The following is a 23,096-nucleotide window of genomic DNA, read 5'->3' as shown; positions in this document are numbered from 1 at the left end:
CTGCACACAATACTCCAAATGTGGTCTCACCAGGGTCCTGTACAGCATAACCCCACGGTTCTTAAACTCAATCCCCCTGTTAATAAACGCTAACACACTATAGGCCTTCCTTACGGCTCAATCCACTTGACTGGCAACCTTCAGAGATCTGTGGACATCTATGGGCCAAATGGCCTCCTGCTGCACTGTAGGGATTCTACTGATCGGCGAAGGAGGGAATTGTTCATGAGAGAGAGGTAGCATTTATGAGAATGAGAATGTGTGTGTGTGTGTGCGGGGGGGGGGGGGGGGGGGAATGTGTGTGTGTGTGTGCGGGGGGGGGGGGGGGGGGGGAGGATGGAGCCAGAGAGAGAGGAGAATAAACATTCCCCACCTAATTGACCATGTCTAAAAATCATTGTATGTCTTGAGCTGTGGAAATCCTTTAATTGTCTTGGTCTTTTGGGGGCCTTCCCAAATTTGCACTTTTTATTCAGAATGCTTGTTCAAGCACTTCTAAAACTTCCCCCATTCTGACTGTGCTCTTCTTTGGTAACACCATGGATGAGCAGATCATCCATGTGACAATAATGCCTTCCTTGCCTTCAAAGGTGTTGGACCTAGCTCATTGAAAGATTTCTGAAGCAGAGGATATGCCAATGGGAAATGAATGAAGAGGTACCGACCAAAGGGAGTGATAAACGTTGTCAACACATTGATTCTTGGTCAAGGGGTATCTGTCAAAACTCATTGTTGGCATTCAACTTCATAAGGAGACAGCTTTTCCAGATTGTCATCTGCAGAGGACATTGAGTGTATATCTCTTCAAATGGCTTTATTTACCTGGGTCAGGTCAACACAGAGCCTGATTTCGCCATGAGGTTTAGAGGCTGCCACTAGACGCGAGTACCATTTTGTGGGCACTGTAACAGGGGAGTTCATTCCTTGATGCAGCATCCTGTCAATTTGATCTTTGATCTTTCCAATCAACGGTGCCCTACTAGAGCTAAATAAGTAGACAGGTTTGGCATCTAGGTGTGGAGCAATGTGATAATCACTTCTGAGCTTTCTCAGCCCCCAGAATAACCTAGGAAAGTCATTCCTAGATGCAACCTATTTTCATCTTGAGTTACCTAGCCGACCCTTTGTAGAAGGCCAAGTTCTAAACATGCTGCCATACTAAACAAAAGAAATTGCTGATTTTGTAGGATATAAAGAGGCTCATACATTTAAGGGTTGTAGTTGATTCTTCACTTTGAGGTTTATGCCACCTTGCCGCGTAGCTTTATTTTTGATGGTTGATCTCAACATTATTAAGCCAATCTGATTTCTCTGATAAGACTGTGTTCCCAGTTCTGAGTGAAGTTTAAATTGTGTTCTGTAACCTTTGACTTCCAACTCTACAGGCCAGAATCACTTACTGGGATCGTTTAGATCCCCCAGGAAGTCTTCATCCTAAATTGTCTTTGTTTCCAATTTATTCCACTTAGAATGATGAGAAGCTTGTTCCCACTCTTCGCCTTTCAATTGTGCTTTTGATCTGCAGAATTGTTTAAAATGTCTGGCCTTGCCGCAGAGAAAGTATGTGGCACCGTCTGCTGGGCATTCTCTGTGGCGGTATTCTTTGGCGGCCTATCTGGAACATTTTTAAATTGGTGGAACGTTTGTTCCCGCCATTTCAGTGGTTTTGGTAGACATTTTCGAAGGCTTTTCACTGGGTGGAGATCCCAACTTTGGGTCTACATACTAGATCAACCCATCTCGAACCTCAACATTCCTCCAAAGTACACCCTGATTCTGCTGCTGTAGCCCTGCCTGCCTTGCAAACTGTTCAGCCTTCTCGAAGGTCAATCCTCTTTTGTCTGCAGCAGATCTGACAGCGCATTGTTGAGCATTCCGACTACGATATCGTCACAAATTAATTTGTGCTTCATAGTTCTATAACTGCAACTACTGGCCACTTGACACAAGTCATTAATAAATGAATCATTGAAGTCACCAGGCTTTTGGATCTTTTGGTTACATTTCTTTAATTCATTCATGGGATGTGGGCATCACTGGCTGGGCCAGCATTTATTGCCCATCTCTAATTGCCCTTGAGAGTTAAGAGTTAACCACATTGCCAGGTCAGGTAAGGATGGCAGATATCCTTCCATAAAGGACATTAGTGAAACAGATGTTTTTTTACGACAATCGACAATGGATCCATAATCATCGTTAGACTTCTAATTTCAGATTTTATTGGATTCAAATTTCACCATCTGCCCTGGTGGGATTTGAACCAGGGTCCCCAGACCATTACCCTGGGTCTCTGCTTTACTACTCCAGTGACAATGCCAGTACGCCACCGCCTCTCCCTCTCACCTGTTTAATTACTAGATACTTCTCAGGGCTGAAGTAATTATTAAAGGCCCACAAAACCTCCTCGTAGGATGTCATCGTCTCCTCGTCTCCTGGTCTCATCAAGTTATCATCATCTGCTGTGGGCGTAGTAGCATATAAAAGAATACAGAGCTGGTGCTTTATGTCTTTACTTGTAAACCCGAAGCAGTTCAGAGCCTTCCAAACTGTCCCCCCCCCCCCCCCCCCCCCCCCCGTGACATCTCCCATTTTTGTCCTTGCTGTACACCCCCAATGTGTTGGAAGGGCATGGAATGGGTAGTGACTGTTCAATGGCTGTCAACATCATGCACGCTTCACTGCCTCCGACCACGGTACGTTTTATTTTTGTCCTCCATTGTAAAGTCGAGCTGTTTCAAGGCCTTCTTCTTGGATTACCGATCTGTGGGCTCAGTTTTTAACCTGTGGCCTCCAGCACCACCAACATGTTTTAATGAAGTTTCACTTACCCGACCAGTGTGTGGAGATAGTTGTTCTGTAGATTTTCTTGAAACAATTTAGTTACAAGATTTCATGATAACTACATGGTTTGATGGACACCGGCTATTCTGTGTCTTGCTCTCTTGGAGCTTCTTGACCATCTGATCCTGATGTTGTGTTTACATCACCATGAACATCATTACCTCCTCAACATAATCATTAACCCTTTACTCTACAGCTAGTTCCTCGCTATTATTAACCACTTGGTTACTTTCTATTTCTGGTACACAATTTGTCTTCTGCTGTAAAGATACACACAAATATTTGTTGAAAATCTCTACGATGACCATTGACCAGAGACTTAACTAGGCTCGCCTTATAAACACTGGCCACAAGAGCGGGTCAGTGGAAGCACGATGGCGCAGTGGTTAGCACTGCTGCCTCACAGCGCCTAGGTCCCAGGCTCCTCACGGCTCTAGATCACTATCCGTGTGGAGTTTGCACATTCTCTGCGTGTTTGCATGGGTTTCACCCCCACAACCCAAAGATGTTCAGGGTTGGTGGATTGGCCACGCTAAATTACCCCTTAATTGGAAAAAATGAATTGGGTACTCTAAATTTATTCAAAAAATCAAGAGCAGGTCAGATGCTGGGAAGTCTGAGGTGAGCAACTCCGCCTCCTTACTCATAAATGTTTGCCCACCACCTACAGGGTACAGGTCAGGAGTATAATGGAATAGTCTCCACTTGCCTGGCTGAGCACAGTTCCAATAACACTCAAGAAGCTCTACACCATCCAGGACAAAGCAGCCCACTTGATAGGCACCCTCTCTACCAACTCAAGCATTCACTCCCTCCACCAGCAAAGTATAGTGGCCCCGGTGAGGGCTATATATAAGTTGCAATGTGTGGTGAATGTAATATGATAATTCACACTATGTCTTTGTAAGTGCAGTAGCGTTATCCGACCACTAGGGGGAGTAGCTCTGGGAATGCTCAGGAGCTTGTACAGGGCTCCACCCTTGGCTCCGCCCATGACTCCTCCCCCTAGCGCTGCTGTATAAATACCCTTGTCCAGAGTCAGCCTACAGTTCACTGAGAGTTCATCAACGGGTAACAGGCTGGCTCTGTAGTAAGTCGATTAAAGCCTAGATTCATATCGGAAACACGTGTCTGGTGAATTGATGGTTCCATCAATTTAATCGACTTAAGAACAGTCAAGATCGATCATGGAATCAGCCCTCAAGCCTGGACGCCTGGAACTCGACCCGCAGGATGCAGAGGCTAAAGAAATCTTCTCCCACTGGCTGCGGTGCTTCAAGGCCTACCTGGCACAAGCGAGCACAGCCGAAACGACAGAGGAACAGAAGTTGAGTCTACTGCACGCGAGGGTGAGCCACAGAATCTCTACACAACTAAACTCGGCCGGTTCATATACTGCAGCACTAGCAGTACTCGATAAGATATATGTGAGGCTCATTAACAAAGTTTACGCACGCCATTTGTTCACGACTCGCCGCCAGCGGCCTACAGAATCACTCGCCGAATTTCTAAGGGAACTCAATAATTTGTCCAATGACTGTAATTATCAAGCGGTTACCGCGGCTGAACGCAGAGAACTTGCTGTACGTGATGTTTTTGTAGCGGGCCTCAGGTCTAATTATGTGCGCCAACGATTGCTGGAAAAGGGGGCCCAAGACTTAGAAACGACTGTGGAAGCTGCTACCACGATGGAGGTCTCCTTCCGCAGCCTTAACTCGTTCCCCGCGGACCCCGCGACCCAATCATGGGCCCCCGACCAGCGACTCCCCCAGGCCTGTGCTACGCGGCCGCCCAGCCACCATGCTGCCCCAGCCAGCCACTATGGTGCTCCAGCCAGTCACTATGCTGCTCCAGCCTGCCATTTCTGCGGCCAGAACCAGCACCCGCGGCAGCACTGCCCGGCCCGCAACGCGACCTGCAGCAGCTGCGGGCGGAAAGGCCATTACGCAAGAGTGTGCCTCGCTAAAAGGGCCCCTGCTTCCAGCTCTCCAGCGGCACAAAGTAATCGCTCCCCTCACCCGCAGGCCCGCGGGGCCCGAAACGCTGCGCCCTATGCCCCGTCTCCGCCCCCTCCAGCCACGTGCGATCCATGGGGGCCGCCATCTTGGCAAACCTCCACCACGCGGCCGACCACATGCGACTCATAGGGGCCGCCATCTTGGACACCATCTTCCTCGCCGCCCGCCACGTGCGATCCACGGGCCCGACCTGAATCTCCGCGCTCGGACAACTCATCGGAAGAATACGACTATGAACTCAGAGGGCAGTCATCACGGGGCCACTCCAGCACAGCTGATCGAGCCGCCGACTACCCGCAACTCAGCGCAGTCACTCTGGACCAATCACGCCCGAAGCATCTGCAAAATTCAATGGCAGAGGTCCATATCAACGGGTACAAAACACCATGCCTTTTCGACTCCGGGAGCACAGAGCTTCATACACCTAGATCTGGTAAGACGCTGTTCGCTCCCCGTTTTCCCCGTGCGGCAAAATATCTCGCTCGCTTCAGGCTCCCATTCTGTCCGGATCCAGGGGCGCACCGCCGCTACACTCACAATCCGAGGCGCTAGCTACTCAAAATTCAAACTCTACGTTTTGCCCGAACTCTGCGCACCACTCTTATTAGGCCTAGACTTTCAATGTAACCTCAAGAGCCTCACCCTCAGCTTCAGCGGGCCCCTGCCCCCACTCACTATCTGCAGCCTCGCTACGCTGCAAATCCACCCCCCCCTCTAATCTCACTAATCTCACAAAGGACTGTAAACCCGTAGCCACTCGCAGCAGGCAGTATAGCCTGCAGGATAGGGTATTTATCAGAGCAGAGGTCCGAAGGCTTCTCAGTGAGGGGGTTATAGAGGCCAGCAATAGTCCCTGGAGAGCTCAGGTGGTGGTCTTTAAGACCGGGAAAAAATTCCACATGGTTGTCGACTATAGTCAGACCATAAATAGATTTACGCTCCTCAACGTGTATCCCCTCCCCAGGATTGCAGACATGGTAAACCAGATCGCCCAGTACCTGCTCTTTTCCACGGTGGATCTGGAGTCTGCATACCACCAGCTCCCAATCCGCCCGGAGGACCGCCACTACACGGCATTTGAGGCCGATGGCCGCCTCTTCCATTTCCTCCGGGTCCCTTTCGGCGTCACTAATGGGGTCTCGGTGTTCCAACGAGCAATGGACCGAATGGTGGACCAGTACGGGCTGCGGGCCACGTTTCCGTACTTGGACAATGTCACCATCTGCGGCTATGACCAGCAGGACCACGACGCCAACCTCCACCGTTTTCTCCAGACGGCACAGAAACTGAATCTCACGTATAACAAGGAGAAATGAGTTTTCCGCACAACCAGACTAGCCATCCTCGGCTATGTCGTGGAAAACGGAGTCCTGGGCCCAGACCCGGACCGTATGCGGGTAGAACTCCCCCTCCCCCATTGCCCCAAGGCCTTCAAACGGTACTTGGGTTTCTTTCCTACTATGCCCAGTGGGTCCCTCAATATGCGGACAAAGCCCACCCTCTCTTTAGGGCCACACGATTTCCCCTGTCAGCCGAGGCACGCCAGGCCTTCGACGGCATCAAGGAGGACATCGCCTAAGCGGTCATGCGGGCGGTGGATGAATCCACTCCATTTCAGGTAGAGAACGACGCCTCAGAGGTCGCTCTTGCAGCCACTTTAAATCAGGCAGGGAGACCAGTCGCATTTTTCTCCCATACCCTCTCCGCTTCAGAACCATGACACTCCTCAGTCGAGAAAGAAGCACAAGCCATTGTGGAGGCTATCCGTTACTGGAGGCACTACCTCGCAGGTAGGAGGTTCACCTTCATCACCGACCAAAGATCGGTTGCCTTCATGTTTGACAACTCGCAAAGGGGCAAAATTAAAAACGACAAAATTCTGAGGTGGAGGATCGAACTCTCAACCTACAATTATGACATTAAGTATCGACCCGGGAAGCTCAACGAGCCTCCAGATGCCCTATCCTGCGGGACATGCGCCAGCGCGCAGATTGACCGATTGAAAGTCATCCACAATGACCTCTGCCACCCGGGGGTCACCCGGCTCGCCCACTACATCAGAGCCCGAAACCTGCCTTTCTCCAACGAGGAAGTAAAAGCGGTCACCAGGGACTGCCCGATCAGTGTGGAGTGCAAACCGCACTTCTGTAGACCAGACAGGGCCCACCTGGTCAAGGCTTCCAGGCCCTTTGAACGCCTCGCGATTTATTTCAAAGGGCCACACCCCTCAACTAACAAGAACGTTTACTTTTTAAACGTCGTAGACAAGTTCTCCCATTACCCATTCGCTATCCTGTGCCCCGACATGACCTCCCACACAGTCATTAGGGCCCTGCATAGCATCTTCACCCTGTTTGGTTTCCCCAGCTACGTACACAGCGACCGGGGTTCGTCCTTCATGAGCGACGAGCTGCGTCAGTTCCTGCTCGACAAGGGCATTGCCTCGAGCAGGACTACCAGCTACAACCCCAGGGGGAATGGGCAGGTGGAGAGGGAGAACGTGACGGTCTTGAAGACCGTCCTACTGACCCTCCGGTCTAGAAAGCTCCAAGTCTCCCAGTGGCAGGAAGTCCTCCCAGACGCGATTCACGCTATTAGGTCCCTTTTTGTGCACAGCGACCAATCAGACCCCTCACGAGAGGCTCTTCATTTTTTCCAGGGGCACTACCACGGGGGTCTCAATTCCGACATGGCTGAGGACACCGGGCCCCGTACTTCTGAGGAAACACGTCAGGGCGCACAAAACCGACCCCCTTGTTGAAAAGGTGCGCCTGCTCCACTCCAACCCCCAGTACGCATTCGTCGAATTCCCTGACGGCCGTCAGGACACGATATCCTTCCGGGATCTGGCACCCGCCGGATCCAGCGCCCCCTCTACCTCCACAGAAGGACCACTCACCCTACACCCCATGCTGCCGCCCCCTCACGCTCCCGAGCCTGCGAGCTCGCTCCACCAGTTCCGCGTACCCGCGCCGGCCAGCCCCCAGCGCCCCCACGCCCCGGTCGAACCAGGAGAGTATGAAGCTCGGATACAACTCTCCCTGGAGTCCGCCATCGTACCCCAGCACACAACACCCATCCAACCACCGCAAGAGGCTGCAACCCCGGTGCTCCGCAGATCACAGCGGACAATTCGACCACCGGACAGACTGACGTTGTAGACCACCACCCCGCCGGACTTCATTTTTCTGCAGGGGGTGAATGTGGTGAATGTAATATGATAATTCACACTATGTCTTTGTAAGCGCAGTAGCGTTATCCGACCACTAGGGGGAGTAGCTCTGGGAATGCTCAGGAGCTTGTACAGGGCTCCACCCTTGGCTCCGCCCACGACTCCTCCCCCTAGTGCTGCTGTATAAATACCCTTGTCCAGAGTCAGCCTGCCGTTCACTGAGAGTTCATCAACGGGTAACAGGCTGGCTCTGTAGTAAGTCGATTAAAGCCTAGATTCATATCGGAAACACGTGTCTGGTGAATTGATGGTTCCATCACACTGCAACAACTCACACATGCTCCTTAAACAGCTCCTTCCAAACACCTAAATTTAACCACCTGGAAGGACATGGGTAGCCACCGCCTGCAAGTTACCCTCCTAAACCCAGACCATCCTCACTTGGAACTATATCACTGTCCTTTACTGGTTTAAAATTATGGAACTCCATTCCTAACAGCACCTGGGCGTACCTGCACCAAATGGACTTCTGTGGCTCAATAAAGTGGCTCACCACCACTTTCTCAAGATCAGTTAGGGATGGTAATATATATGCTGGCCTTGCCAGCGATGACCATTAATGAAGTAAAAAAAAACACTCAGAACTTCTCCCTTCTCTGTCGCGAAGGGAACATTGTTTATTTTAGCTACTCCCCACCTCATTAAATACATGTCAAAGCTCTTACAATCTGTTTTTATATTCTTGGCTAGTTCACTCTTATATTCTTATTTTTTCTTTATTATCAACTCTTTGGTCTTTCCTTGCTGGTTTCTAATCTATTCCTAATCCTCAGGTTTACTTCTGTTCTTGTCCCATGATGAGTTTCTTCTTTAAATCTAATGCTACCATTAACTTACCTTGCAAACCGCAGATGAATCTTTCTCACTGTGATTTTGTCTTTTAATGCAACATATTTTTGTTCAAAATTTTGAATTATTTATTTAAATGTTTTCCACTTCTTATTTGCACTGCCGTATCTTTTAATCTATTTTCCCAGTCACCCTTAGCCAGCTCTCCCCTATTCATTGGTTTTGTTTAATATAAAATTTAAGATTTTTGTTTTGGACTTGAGTACATCACTCTCAAAGGACTGTTCTTGTATTGGGTGAATATAGAATTTAGTTGAGGCCTATACTCTGAGGGTCTTCCTTTGTCTGTAATTCTGTTCAGCAGGAATGCTTATTGACTGATCGTCCATGCCTTTCTGCACTTCTTGGCTGTAATTGAACCTTTCCAATCGACTGTTCGACTTGTTCGGAGGTCATAATTGCGCAGCAGAGGGCAGCACGGTGGCGCGGTGGGTTAGCCCTGCTGGCTCACGCCGCTGAGGTCTCAGGTTCGATCTTGGCTCTGGGTCACTGTCCGTGTGGAGTTTGCACATTCGCCCCGTGTTTGCGTGGGTTTCACCCCCACAACCCAAAGATGTGCAGGGTAGGTCAATTAGCCACATTAAATTGCCCCTTAATTGGAAAAAATTAATTGGGTACTCTAAATTTATATTAAAAAATAATAATTGTGCAGCATATGTTAATCACAATGGTCTTGATGGAACTATATTGGGAGATGCCACCTGATGTGACCAGGCATCTGAAGCAATGTTTTAAAGATGCCCGTAGTATATTTGAGAAGGGTCTTGCTGCCTATATTGGCCGCTTTGAAGCATTGTTCCTCAGCTGTTTGTGGTTAACTCACTGGTGTCACAAGTTAGGGCTGAATTGAATACTTCCGTTCTTCTAGAAGCCATCCTTGTTGTTTGTTATTCCCCACAAATAGTGTTCGCATAGAGGATTGGTTTAGATAAACGTGTCAGGATTACTGCTTGGGAAGTCTGCAATGGCTTGCATGACCCTTGCTTGTGGGCACTGACCACTGAACGGAAACCGATGATATGGATTCCTGTGGTGGACAAAAGCCATGAGATTGTAGTTTGCATATTGGATGGCAAATCCTGTTTTCTGGTTACAAAAGCAAAATACCGTGGATGCTGGAAATTGGGAATAAAAGTAGAAGATGCTGGAAATTCTCAGCAGGTCAGGCAGCATCTAGATAGCGAATGAAACATGGGGAATGATTTTGAGTAGTCATAAGCCCTCGGCATTAACGCGATGCGGGCCCAAAATCACATGGGATACCTGATTGCTGGGGGGGTGCCCCGATGCTTGTGGAAGGGGCTGCATACCCCCATGCATGTGGGGGGTCCCCTGTGTCCATGCAAGAGTGGGCAGGGTGCCCATTTGTAGTGCAGATCGGGGCACCCTTTGAGGACGGTGCCTCAATCTCGGAAACCAGCTTTGCCAGCTCCATCAGGCCTCACCCTGCCAAAGGGATGGTGGAAGCCACGCCCCCAGATTATCCGTGCCTGAGAATCTGGAGAGAAAATTTAGCTGTGCAGCTGGAAAGATACACGCCTGTTTTCTCACTGAAACTTTCACTCTGACAAAATATGGGAAAATTCCATCTAGATTTAACGACTGTTATTCTCTTGCCATTCTCACCAGCGGGATCTTCTGGTCCTGACGACAGTGAGCCCTTGCCATAGACTCCCTGGCTGTGCAAGGTGCAAACAACAGGAAAACCTGTTGACAATGGCGGGACTGGAAGATTCTGCCACTGGAAATGGCGTACTACCTCCGCCATCGCACATCGTGCTGGGTGGCGAATGAGGTGGGGGGGGGGCGGAGGTAGAAATCCTGCTCAATGTTTCAAGTCAAGAACCTTATATCTAGGGCGGCATGTGGTGCAGTGGTTAGCACTGGGACTGCAGCGCTGAGGACCCAGGTTCGAATCCTGGCCCTGGGTCACTGTCCGTGTGGAGTTTGCACATTCTCCCCGTGTCTGCGTGGGTTTCACCCCCATAATCCAAAGATGTGCAGGGGAGGTGGATTGGCCACGCTAAATTGCCCCTTAATTGGAAAAAAATATATAGAATTGGGTACTCTATAAAAAAAAATTTTTTTTTTAGAAGAACCTCGGGCGAGATTCTCCGGACTCACGACGGGTCGGAGAATAGCGGGCGTCGGAAATTTTACGGCGACGCTGTTCCGACGCCCTCCCGCTATTCTCCGAACCCCGCAAATTGTCGGAGTCGCGTTTCCCGACAAACGCCTCCTTCCCGCCCCTGACACGACCAGAATCGCCACTGAGAGCCCCCCCGCTATTCACTGGCCCGGATGGGCCGAAGTCCCGACGTCATGGCGCCCTGTTTGGACGTCGTGAAACACACCTGCTTTTTAAATTCGTCAACCAGTCGGCCTGGCTGACGACTGCTTGGAGGAGGTCAGGGCACCACTCTGCGCACCGCTCAGCGCACCGCTCAGCGCACCGCTCGAGTCTGGCCACAACGGGGAAGGCATCCCTGGGAACGGGAGGGGGTCCAGAACGGGGGCGGTGGGGGGGACGGAGGGGGCAGTGGGGGAGACGGAGGGGGCAGTGGGGGAGACGGAGGGGCAGTGGGGGAGACGGAGGGGGCAGTGGGGAGACGGAGGGGGCAGGTGGGGGAGACGGAGGGGGCAGTGGGGGAGACGGAGGGGGCAGTGGGGGGCGACGGAGGGGGGGGGGTTAGGTAGAGAGTGAGCCGTCCAACCCCGTAACAAAATGTCTGCCACCATGCCCTGGTGTGCAGGTGACGAGGACACGGCCGCTGGTTCCCCTGTGGCTTCCGGCCACAGGCCACTGACGCACCCGTGAGGAGGACATAGTTTACTGGCCGTTGGATGCAGGAAGTGACCAGGGGTTAGGCTGACCGCGTGTCAGCAGCGCGACCAGGCCACCGGGACACACTGGTATCCCATGGCTGGCGGCTGCCGAGGTGTCAACTAACGTCCGTCTAACATGTCCCGTTTCTCTGCCCCCCACCACCCTTCTGTAGGTTAGCACGATGCATGGGAACAGAACGGCTATGTTCTGCGCAGTGGTTGGGGCAGCTCTACTGGATTTGGAGATGCAGCAGCATCCACACCCACAACCCGCAGTGGCTGCAGGGCCAGCTGCAGCAGCAGAGGGAAGGGCCGAGGAGTTGCCAGTCGTCGAGCAGCATGGGGGGGGGAGGAGGAGGAGGAGGAGGAAGAGGAAGAGGAGAGAGTGAGGGTGCAGCCACGGCGTCAGAGGCGACGACCAAAGCCGAGGGTGTACCGTGTCCGGGTCTCTTTCCTAACAATGCCGGACATCACCTGCAGGAGAAGACTCCGGCTGAGTAGGCAGACGGTGATACATATCTGCGAACTCCTGTCGCACCTCGCCCCACGTGGAACGGGGGGAGGACATGCGATCCCGGTAGCCATCAAGGTGACGGTCGCTCTGAACTTCTATGCTACCGGCTCCTTCCAGTCTCCGAGCGGGGACGTCTCTGGGATCTCCCAGTCATCGGTGCACAGGTGCATCCGGGATGTGACCGACGCCCTCTATGCCATCGCCGATCGCTACATCACCTTTCCCGAGGACCGAGCAAGTCAAGACTCACGAGCCCGTGGATTTGCCAGTGTGGCCGGGATACCGAGGGTTCAGGGGTCAATCGACTGTGTTCACGTCCCCATGCGCCCGCCTGCTGTGGACAGGGACGTGTTCACAAACAGGAGGGGGACATACTCCATTAATGTCCAGGTGGTATGCGACCCCCACATGAGGTTCATGAACGTCTGTGCAAGGTTCCCAGGGAGTGTGCATGACTCCTACATACTAGCGCAGTCGTTCATCCCTGCGATGTTTGAGGGACGTCCCCCCCGGCTGAGGGGCTGGTTGCTAGGTGACAGGGGTTATCCGCTGAGGTCTTGGCTGATGACGCCGATACGGAGGCCTCAGACCAATGCGGAAACACGATACAACGAGGCCCATGCAGCAACCAGGGGTGTGGTGAAGCGCTGCCTTGGCCTCCTGAAGATGAGATTCAGGTGCCTGGACCGCTCCGGAGGGGCCCTGCAGTACCAGGCCGACAGGGTCGCTCGCATTGTAGTGGTCTGCTGTGCGCTGCACAACATCGCGATGCAGAGGGGAGATGACCTGTTGCAGGAGGCGGAGGGAGAAGCTAGTGGCAGTGGTGCCAGCACAGAGGAGGAGGAGGAGGAGGAGGAGGAGGAGGAGGACGCTGGCGGAGTGGCGGGCGCAGCACGCAGACACGACCCAGGTGCTGGTGATGTCCAGGAGGCGGCACGACGGACCCGGCAAGGACGGCGGGCACGCGACGCCATGGTGGCAGCACGGTTCACGCATCGCATGTGACGTCCCCGATGAACACCAAACCACCACCTGCATCGCTAGTCATGCAGAGGGTCACCACACAACTGCCACCACCAAACCCCCCCCCCCCCCCCCCCCCCCCCCCCCCCTCAGTGTACACTGCTCCACTTCGACATGACGCTTATCACTGGGTCCAGACGGAATGGCACAACATTGATGGCTGTGTCAGCGGGTGTGATCAGTGCCATGTGGAATGATGACAGCCCGCTCTGCGAAGAGCTGTGAGCTCAGAATCGTTAGAGAGAGTCTGACCCATGGCAATAGCTGAACCATCCACCTTGGTGGCCGCTGAGTTCGTCACTGACACTCCATCACGTGCCCGCGTGGGCTAGCTGTGGGAGGGGGGTAGGGGCAGGGACTGCACACCCGGCACCGAGGTTTCACCACCCGTCACCCCCAGCGACACTCGGTCACCATCACGATTCCTGTGGCTGTGGAACAATCACACGGTATTACAAGTAAGGTGGAACAGTGTGTTTAATATTAACAATTATTTACAGGTGCCCTAGCCCCTACAACTAAACTGTGCCCTTCACCCGTGCCAACTTACTCAGTGTCTATCTTAGTTGCCTTACGGGCCCTACCACTACGTCTAAGTGAATCCCCAGATGATACAGCAGGAGTGGAGGAGGATTGCTGCGAATCGCCCCCCTCGACTCGTTTCTCCTTGGCCAAGCGTTTCCTGGGGCGACCCGGCCTTGATGGGCCAGGCTGCTCTGCGGGCATCTCGGGTGACATTGTGCCACCCTGCTCTGCCTGCTGCCCACCCGATGCACCAGGGATGGGACGGGGGGAGGCCGAGAATTCCGGGACGTCCCGTGATGGAGTTAATGGGACGGGCCCCGAAACCTCCTCCTCCCTCGGGGAGCCCGGTGGCCCCCGGGCCTCACTTTGGGACAGAGGTGCGAGCGGGGAGGTTCCCCGTCGCACCACCGACACCTGGCGCTGCCAGTCCTGGAGGCCTGCAACGGTATCCACCAGGATCCAAAGGTTTGCAGAGACGGAGTCCAGGGAGTTAGACATTCCCGCCAGGGACTGTGCGATCTCAACCTGATTGTGCACGACGCCATCCAGCACATGTGTCAGGCGGTTGATGCTCTCGGCGACTGACTGCTGCGACTGGCCAATGACCTGCTGAGACTCGGCCATGGCCCGCAGGGCGCCGGCAATGTCGGTTTGGCTCTGGCACATTGCTGCCTGTGAGAGGGCAACCCTGTCCAGGGCCGAGGATGACGCGTGCACATTAATCCCAACGTTTTGCATAACCTGACCCATTGCCTCCACCGCGGATGCCACCCGTGCGGTGTCGGACTGGGTCTCTGCCATGAGCGGCACCACTCCCTGCTCTTGGACGCGGATCGACTCCTCTAACAGCGTCTGCAGAGTCTGGAAGGAAGCCCTCATCCCGTCATTGTTTCCCTGGGTTTCCTGAGGCATCGGCTGTGCGGGTGGGTTGAGAAACTCCAGGAACTCCGAAAACGTCTGGGAGCCAGCTGCATCCTGGGCCTGGTCTGGCCTCCGCGAGTCCGGGCCCTCTGTTGCTCCGACCTCCACCTGCTGTACCTGCTCATCTGTGATGTGCCAACCAGACTGTGCCCCAGGAGACTCATCACTAAATAGGCCCGCCGGGGTGTGTATCTCTGGGATGATGGAAGTGGTGGGAGAAAGCAGTGCCGCAAGCCCGACGCTCTCAATGGTTAGGTCCTCGTCCAGGGTGTGGGGCCGCTCAGCGACAGGAGGGTTGTCCCTGGCCATTTCTGGTGGTGGTGGTGGACCTCGAACCCTCTGTGCATCCTGGTCCGCAGATTGGGTTGGGGCAGATAGGACTGCCCGCTGATCGGGCACCCTCTGTTGTGAGGCCCCGGGTGAGGTGGCGGCAGATTCCTGTCTCCGTCTGCAGCCAGACGGCCCTGGTCGTTCGGCATCACGTCCTAGGGAAGAGAATGAGACGGGTTATTTCGATTTGCTCGGCAGGCCGCTGGACGGTCCCAGTGGGCAGGGTGTGTGAAGGGACAGAGGATGGGGAGGTGTCCCAGTGGGCAGGGTGTGTGAAGGGACAGAGGATGGGGGGGGGGAGGGTGTTTGTCAGGGAGGGTTGTCTCACTTGCTGCAGTTCCGCCAACCTCGCATTGCGCGATATCGCGGGTGGCAGACCCCCCAACAAGGTCCAGTGCCCTCTGTTCAAAAGTGCTGAGGGGGTGCATGTTGGGCGAACCCCCTCCATTCTTGTGCCGCTCACGGTGGTTATGACCGGCCTTGGCCTGCTGGGGGAGGAAACATAGGTAGATCATTACAAAACGGTAGGTATCAGAAGTCCGTTCTGATACTGGCACAGTTTGGGGGGGGGGCAAGTTGTCATCAGATGATTGCATCTCTCCTCGGGGCCAGAGCGCTGGGTCTGTGACAACTTTGTGAACCACCCTCAAATAACTCTGCCCCAATCCCTCTCCCCCCCCCCCCCCCCCCGGGCTGTTAAGGGGGAGGGATGGTTGTGACTAGGGGGCACCCTCATGGCACTTACCCTGGCAGACCTGGTGAGGTCATGTAGCTTCTTTCGGCACTGCTCTGCTGAGCGAGGGGTCTGCCCCACAGCACTGACGGCAGCAGCCACGTCACGCCAGGCCTGGCGTACCGTGCTGGCAGGTTGGCGATGCCCTCTCCGCGGGCGGATGATGCCCCTCCTCTGCTCCACGGCATCGAGCAGCGCCTCGACGTCTGTATCAATAAAGCGAGGTGCAGCTCGCCTAGGCTCCGACATCCTGCCCGACAGATTCTGTGGTCGCCCGCGCCTTTTTACGGCGTCGGGCGGCGTCACATGGGCGGGTTCGTGTCGTCGTCGCGTTCCGTCGTCATCACGCACGTAATTGACGCGGCCGCGCTGCTAGCCCATTTCCAGGAAGTGAATCGGTCGGGAAATGAAGCCTTCGCGACCGTCGTAAAACGGTCCCGATTTTTACGACCGTTTGCCGACTTTCCGCGGGTGCGGAGAATTTCGCCCCTCATATTTCAAAGGTGACTTGAAATGTCTCCCTCCTCACAGATGCTGCCAGATCTGCTGAGCATTTCCAATGTTTTCTATTTTCTTTCTTGCTTTCTGTGATCCAAAAGCCTGCATACATCCTTTGTTTAATCAGTAGAATGACTTGCATTTATATAGCAACTTTCATTATCAAGCAGTATCCCAACGGTCTTGATAGCTAATGAAGCACCGTGAAGTGTCATCATTGTCAGAAATATAGCAACCAATTTCTACACAGCAAACTCCTCCAAACAGCATTGTAATAATGTAAGGGCCCCCCTGTTGATTTCCTTTTTTTCCATTTCTTTATTTTTGCTGTTATCATTTTGATCCACTATTGCTTAATGGGCATATATCTTTAAGTCAAACAGGAGAAATGAGGAACTCGAGAGTTACAACATCGTAGACTGTGCTAGCTTTGGGCAGCAGGACTCAGACCTTCTGGCACCCAAGAGAATGGTGGGATTGATTGGTTGGCTGGGGTGGACAATGAATTGGTCAAAAGATCATATTCTGCTGGGTAACAGGCAGTGATTGGGTCCTGCCTGAGTGGGATGATTTTCAGAGAGCAAGGGGAAACAGTCGGGTCCCTGGAATCTCAGAGAAAACAAAATGCTCTCTCTTTCTCCCTTCTTTATTTCAGAAAAGCTGTATAGCATGCTGTATTTCTGAAACTACAGAGACCTGAATGAATCTACAGTGAAAACAATTCTGTAAACAGAAATCGCGAATTGAAAGCATGGATTGAAGAAAGATGTGCTGGAAACAACCATAGAAACAGACTCTTATCTTTTCACTTTTGTTATTATTTTTACACCCGTCTTCTCCCCTCTGTGTTTGTCTGTCTTGTGCGTATGTGTAGAAGGTGGGACAAGTTTAAATGGGGGGAGGTTAGGAATTAGATAATAGTTAACTTGTTGTATTTTCTGCACTTAATTGTGTTTAAATTTACATACCTGGTGACTGTAGCTATTGGGAGGCTAAGCACCAAAGACATTGGGTGTTTTTCTAAGAATTATTTATTAATTTCAATTACGTTGCGACTCTGGGTCAAGTGGGGCTGGAATTGACCATGCACTAGCCCAGGATGTTGTAACAATAATGACCACATAATCTGTTAATATGATGTTGACAGCAGGATGAATATTGACCTAAACACTGGGGATAACTCTGGATAAAAGCAAATTATTGGGGATGCTGGAACCTGAAACTAAAAGAGAAAATGCTGGAAAATCTCAGCAGGTCTGGCAGCATCTGTAGGGAGAGACAAAAAGCTAATGCTTCGAGTGCAGATGACCTTTTGTCAAAACTGGGGACAACTCCCTGCTCTTCCTTGAAATAATGTGCTGGGATAAACCTGAGATTTATCATCCCAACTGAAGGATGGCATGCCACTCCCGTGTTACTGCACTGGACATGTCTGTTTTTAATTCTTGTGCTGAAGTCTTGTGAGTGTGACTTGGACCCAGGACCTTCTGATCCAGTTGTGGGAGTGCTGGAAACCGTGGGTGGCATGGTGGCGCAATGGTTAGCACTGCTGCCTACGACGCTGAGGACCCAGGTTCGATCCCGGCCCCGGGTCACTGTCTGTGTGGAGTTTGCACATTCTCCACATGTCCTGGTTGGTTTCACCCTACCAACCCAAAGATGTGCAGGTTAGGTGGATTGGCCACACTAAGTTGCAGCTTAATAGGGGAAAAAAAATAATTGGCTACTCTAAATTTTTTTTTAAAGGAGTGCTGGCAACCAAGCCAAGGCTGGAAACTACCAGCGAAAGTTATTATTTATGAATGTAAATAATATCAACATATTATTGCTGAATACAGCCAATGTTGAGAGATGAACTGTGGCTTACTGATGATCTTTTAACCCATGCAGAATTATAGCTACATCAAGCATTCCTCAAATGGTTAATCTATTAAATTGAGAGATTTGGGGTAACATAAATATCGTTACCAGGGGAAATGAAAGGGTTAATTTGGGCGTATTTTTTAAAGCAATGAATGTTTCCTTTGGGGGTATCAAATTAATTCTTGTTTTTAAATGAATTAGGTGTATTGTCAGACTAAAGTCTATGTTACAGCCGTACAGAAGGATCCCAGGATGCTGAGCACATTACTCACACGTTGTAATCCTTTTCTGTTTTTAACATGCTGTATTTTGATTATTCTGCACATCAAAGCTATGTGACAATCACAGCCAATGTTGTTTAATACCAACCTCCTTTAACATTTCCAGATGTTTAAATTCAGCAGCCATAACAGTGACGCTTATTGACAGAGTGACTGAAATCCATCCATCCTCTGCCGCGGGCTAATGTCTGGGATAAAGGTTACAAATTACATCTTCAAATATCTTTGACGGTAGAAGTCGTGGACAATTCATCAGTCCTATGCAGAACCCGAGCTTATCTTCTTAAAACCAAAGACCCAGAAAAAGGCCTGTCAGCTCTAGCCACAGAGTGTTGGACTCCAAACCCAGAGGGCCATGAGCTTCCATTCCGTTCCTGAACTGCAGTCAGGTTTTCCTGCTCTCATTGGCTGTGCTTCTGTATTTCCTCCACCAGGCAGATAAATGGAGAGCTCTGCCTCAGGGGGAATATGAACTGGCACAGGATTCCTCCCCTGAGTCACACCTAACAGACGTTTTGTTAGGGAATTTGGACATTCTGAATTCTACCTCTGTGTACCCGAACAAGCACCGGAATGTAGCGACTGGAGGCTTTTCACAATAACTTCATTGCAGTGTTAATGTAAGCCTACTTGTGATAATAAAGATTATTACTATTATTATACAGCATCAATGATAACTGGCATGGCAAAGGTCTACGACTAAGACAGCTGCCCCACCTTCATTACCAAAGAAAGAATGATGGACTTGGTAGCAGCATCCAACAGTGAAATCTAACCATGTGGATAGCAAATACTCTTTCTCACTCTCTGGGCGAAATTCTCCAACCCCACGCAGGGTCGGAGAATCGCCCGGGGGTGCCGATAATCCCGCTCCCGCCATGTTCAAAATTCTCCCACCCGCCATAAAATGGCGTTCTTCAAATCCCGCACCCGCCTCGGAGAAGGGCTGGCGCCGGCGGGATGCCATTGTTTATTGAGGCTTAATTATTCTCCGGCCCGGATGGGCCGAAGTCCCGCTGCTGGGAGGCCTCTCCCGCCGCCGAGGTTTAAACCACCTCTGGAACGGCGGGATCAGCGGCGCGAGCAGGCCCCCGGGGTCCTGGGGGGGCGGGGGGCGATCGAACCCCGGGGGGTGCCCCCATGGTGGCCTGGCCCATGATCGGGGCCCCCCGCTCAGACTCCGGGCCAGTGCCCTGGCTGCACTATTTTCCTCCGCGGCCGCCACGGCCTTCGCCATGGCGGAAGCGGAAGAGAACCCCACATTGCGCATGCGCCGGCGGTGACGTCAGCTGCCAGCTGCCGCTGACGTCACTGCCGGCGCATGCGCGGACCGGCGAAAGCCTTTCGGCCAGCCCCGCTGCCAGGGGCGCCGGTTTTTTGAGCCGGTCTTCTGGTGGCAACCGCTCCGGCGCGGGGCTGGCCCCCAAAGGTGGGGAGAATTCCCCACCTTTGGGGAGGCGCGACCCCTGAGTGGTTGGCGCCACTCCCCTACTCCGGGACCCTCCGTCACGCCGGGTAGGGGAGAATGCCGCCCCTGATCTCTTAATTTGTGCTCTCTTCCCTCCCTCTCAGCAACGTCTTCCCTTTTATTTTCCTCCCTCTTGCCATCTCTCTTTCCCTTTATGCCACTCTCTCCCCCCTCATTTTCCCTTTCTCCTTCTCTCTTTCCTCTCTCTGCCCTCCACCTCTCTCTTTCACTTTCTCCTATCTCTATCTCTTCCTTGCATCCCCTCAACCCACCATATCGCCCTCAAACATAATTTTCACCATCACTTTTCCGTCTTGTGCCAGTAATTAGATTTGTGTCAATCACTGGTGAGGTCTATGTTTTAAAATAATAGTATGGTTACAGTGCAGAAAGGGATCATCTGGCCCATTGTGTCTGTCTCAGCTGCCCTGAAGAGCAATTCAGCTAATTCCGCCCTCGTCCTTTCCCTGTAGCCGTACAATTGTCATCTCTTCAGGTGCTTATCCAATTTCCTTTTGAAAACCACCATTGAATCTGCCTCGACCACATTCTCAGGCAGCACATTCGGAACACTAACTACTCAGGAAATGAAAAGTTTCTCCTCTTGCCAATCATCTGAAATTGACATCCTCTGGCTCTTGACTTTTCAAGCAATGGGAACGGTTTCTCTCTACCTACTCTGCATAGATCCCTGTTGAGAATCAACTGTCTCCCTCTCTCTCTATCTCTCTCTCTTCTGTGGATTCCCTTTACTCCTGCTCAGCCTGTTTGATAAACTAGATCATTGCCTAGATGCCTAGATGTCCCTGTGGGGCAGAGTTTGAATGGAGTCCCATCAGAATATGAAACAACTTTTCTTTTTCTGTTTACTGACCTGCCGTACATTTTCGTAATTTTCTCCCATTCCTGTTGTCTCCTTCACCCTCCTTGTTTGGTGTAGCCTCCTCTCTTTGGTTCCATCATTAGTTGAATTAATCCTACCAGCAAGTTGGACTCATTCACTTCAGAGTAAACATTAACCCTATTGGTGCCATTGACACTGCTTCATGAAGCTAAAATTTTCAAACAACCTAAAATACTTCCAATATGTAGGGGGTCTGTCTCACAAAAGCTCAATATTTTCCTCTACTTACTTAGTCATGCACTCTTTCTTAATTCCCACGATTACAGTTCTCCATTCTCAGACTCCTTCGCAGTCATACTAGGAGCTTTTGGCTTGGGCATTGGTGAAAAGAGAAGGGGCTGGATTCTTCGGTCGCCAAAGCTAAAATTGCGATCGGCAATTGGCCGGAGATTCAGAGTTCCCGACCAAATCGGGAGTGGCGCCGCTTTCGCAATGCTCTGCCCTTCCAAAGTGGCATACTCAGAGAGTAAGCCGTGCGCCGTATTGACGGCCCCAGGGCATTGCATGAGGCCCACCCCGCGATGCTCCACCCCCGACCGGCCGACCTCCCGGCGGTGTCGGTCACGTGTGATCTCATCCGTCGGGAATTCGGTGTGGCGGCTGCGGACTCAGTCCAGCGCCGCCACAGTCGGGGGACGGCCGATCCGCGGGCAGAGGGGGGACTTTATTAGGGGCTGGAGTCACCTTGGGGGGTGGTCAGGGGCACGCGAGCTGGCCAAAGGGGGGGGGCACTATTTCGTGGGCTGGGTCCGCGAGCGGCCTCCGCCATGTAGCACGGTGCAGCCGCTGCAGGCCGTAGTCGTGCGCATGCGCGGCCACGGACCGGGCAATTCTCTGGGCCGTATCGGAAGCTAGAGCTGGGTACTTTAGGGTGCCGGCATGCTAGCCCCCAACAAAACAGGGAAACGGTGGCCGTTTTACGCTATTGTTTATGGCATAAAACGCTACCTTTCCCACCCCGGCGTGGTTACGTAGCCCCAGAATCGGAGAATCCAGCCCACGTTTTGTTAGCACTGCGGGTCATTTAAATTCTCCAACACGCCTTTATTTAGAACTACGGGCGCGATTCTCCGCCCCCCACGACGGGTGGGAGAATAGCGGGAGGGCCTTCCCGACATTTTTTCCGACATCCCGCTATTCTCCCCCCCCCCCCCCATGGCCGCCCCACAACACGAATCGCTGCTCGCCGTTTTTTACGGCGAACAGCGATTCTCCCCTAGCCGATGGGCCGATTTCCCAGGCCTGTACGGCCGTTTTCACGAACTCCAACACACCTGCTCTCACAGTTCGTGAAAACGGCCGTAAAGTGCCGTTCTGGAGAACCATGCCACCGATTGGCACGGCCGCACCATGGCCGTGCCAAGGGTGGCATGGGCCCGCGATTGGTGGGCACCGATCGCGGCAGCGGGTCCGAACCCCGCGCACTCTTTGTTCCTCCGCTGCCCCGCTGGGTCAGTCCGCGGGGCGGCTGAGGGGCATAACGGCCCGCGCATGCGCGGGTTTCACGGAAATGCGTGATGATGGCATCCGCGCATGCGCGGATTGGAGCCGTCCAATCCGCGCATGCGTGGCTGACGTCATCCTTTGCTTCAGTCGCCGTTAACCTTGGCGCGCGGGCTTAGCGAAGTTCGAGGTTGCCGAGGTCCACGGGGCCCCGCTGCTAGCCCTGACCGGGGAGCAGAATCGGGTCCCGGGAGGGGGCGCGGAGGCTGCCGTGAAACACGGCCAGTTTCACGGCAGCCTTCACGACTCTCCGCATTTGCGGAGAATCGCGCCCTTCGTTATTCAACCCTACTGCAGACAGAATGATGCAATACTGAACGAGTTATTTGATAAAAAATGTCAATGAATCAGTTTAATCGCCTGAATTTAATCATTTCTGTTAAACTGCGATCATACAACCAAGCCTTGCAAGGATTCCCAACCAACCCCAGCCTACCATTACACATTCACCTTCCTTCAGTTTTTGTCATGACAATGGTGGTGGATTGGTCATTGCTAAATTACCCCTTAATTGGAAAAAATAATTGGGTACTCTAAGGTTATTTTTTTTTTTAAATCGCAGAAAAATCTCAATTCTTTCCTTCCATCGTCCTACCAATTTTCCAGTTTGAACATGTTGCTCGGCAACCCAGAAGGGTACTGGTTGTAGAGTTTCATTGCAGATTGCGTGACCTCAGCAATGGAAGCATCCTGGTTAACCATGTGCTTCCTGAGCTGACCAACAACTGAGGATAAGCTATTGGAACTCCATTTGGCATCAATGGGGG

The 23,096-nt window shown here is 52.3% G+C and overlaps 1 long non-coding RNA gene across 1 annotated transcript in view; it reads left to right on the top strand.

Annotated features, from left to right (window-relative positions):
- LOC119977344 overlaps positions 1-18,697 on the top strand; it is a 71,083-nt gene extending 52,386 nt beyond the window's left edge. The window contains exon 3 of the long non-coding RNA XR_005463179.1: positions 18,561-18,697. This is a non-coding gene — a long non-coding RNA (uncharacterized LOC119977344). The remainder of the gene's footprint in view (positions 1-18,560) is intronic.
- The last annotated feature ends 4,399 nt before the right edge of the window (positions 18,698-23,096 follow it).

Source organism: Scyliorhinus canicula, chromosome 1 (genome assembly GCF_902713615.1).
Source record: "Scyliorhinus canicula chromosome 1, sScyCan1.1, whole genome shotgun sequence".
NCBI lineage: Eukaryota > Metazoa > Chordata > Chondrichthyes > Carcharhiniformes > Scyliorhinidae > Scyliorhinus > Scyliorhinus canicula.
Note: the sequence above shows the minus strand (reverse complement) of the source record. Positions and strands in the feature narration are given on the sequence as shown.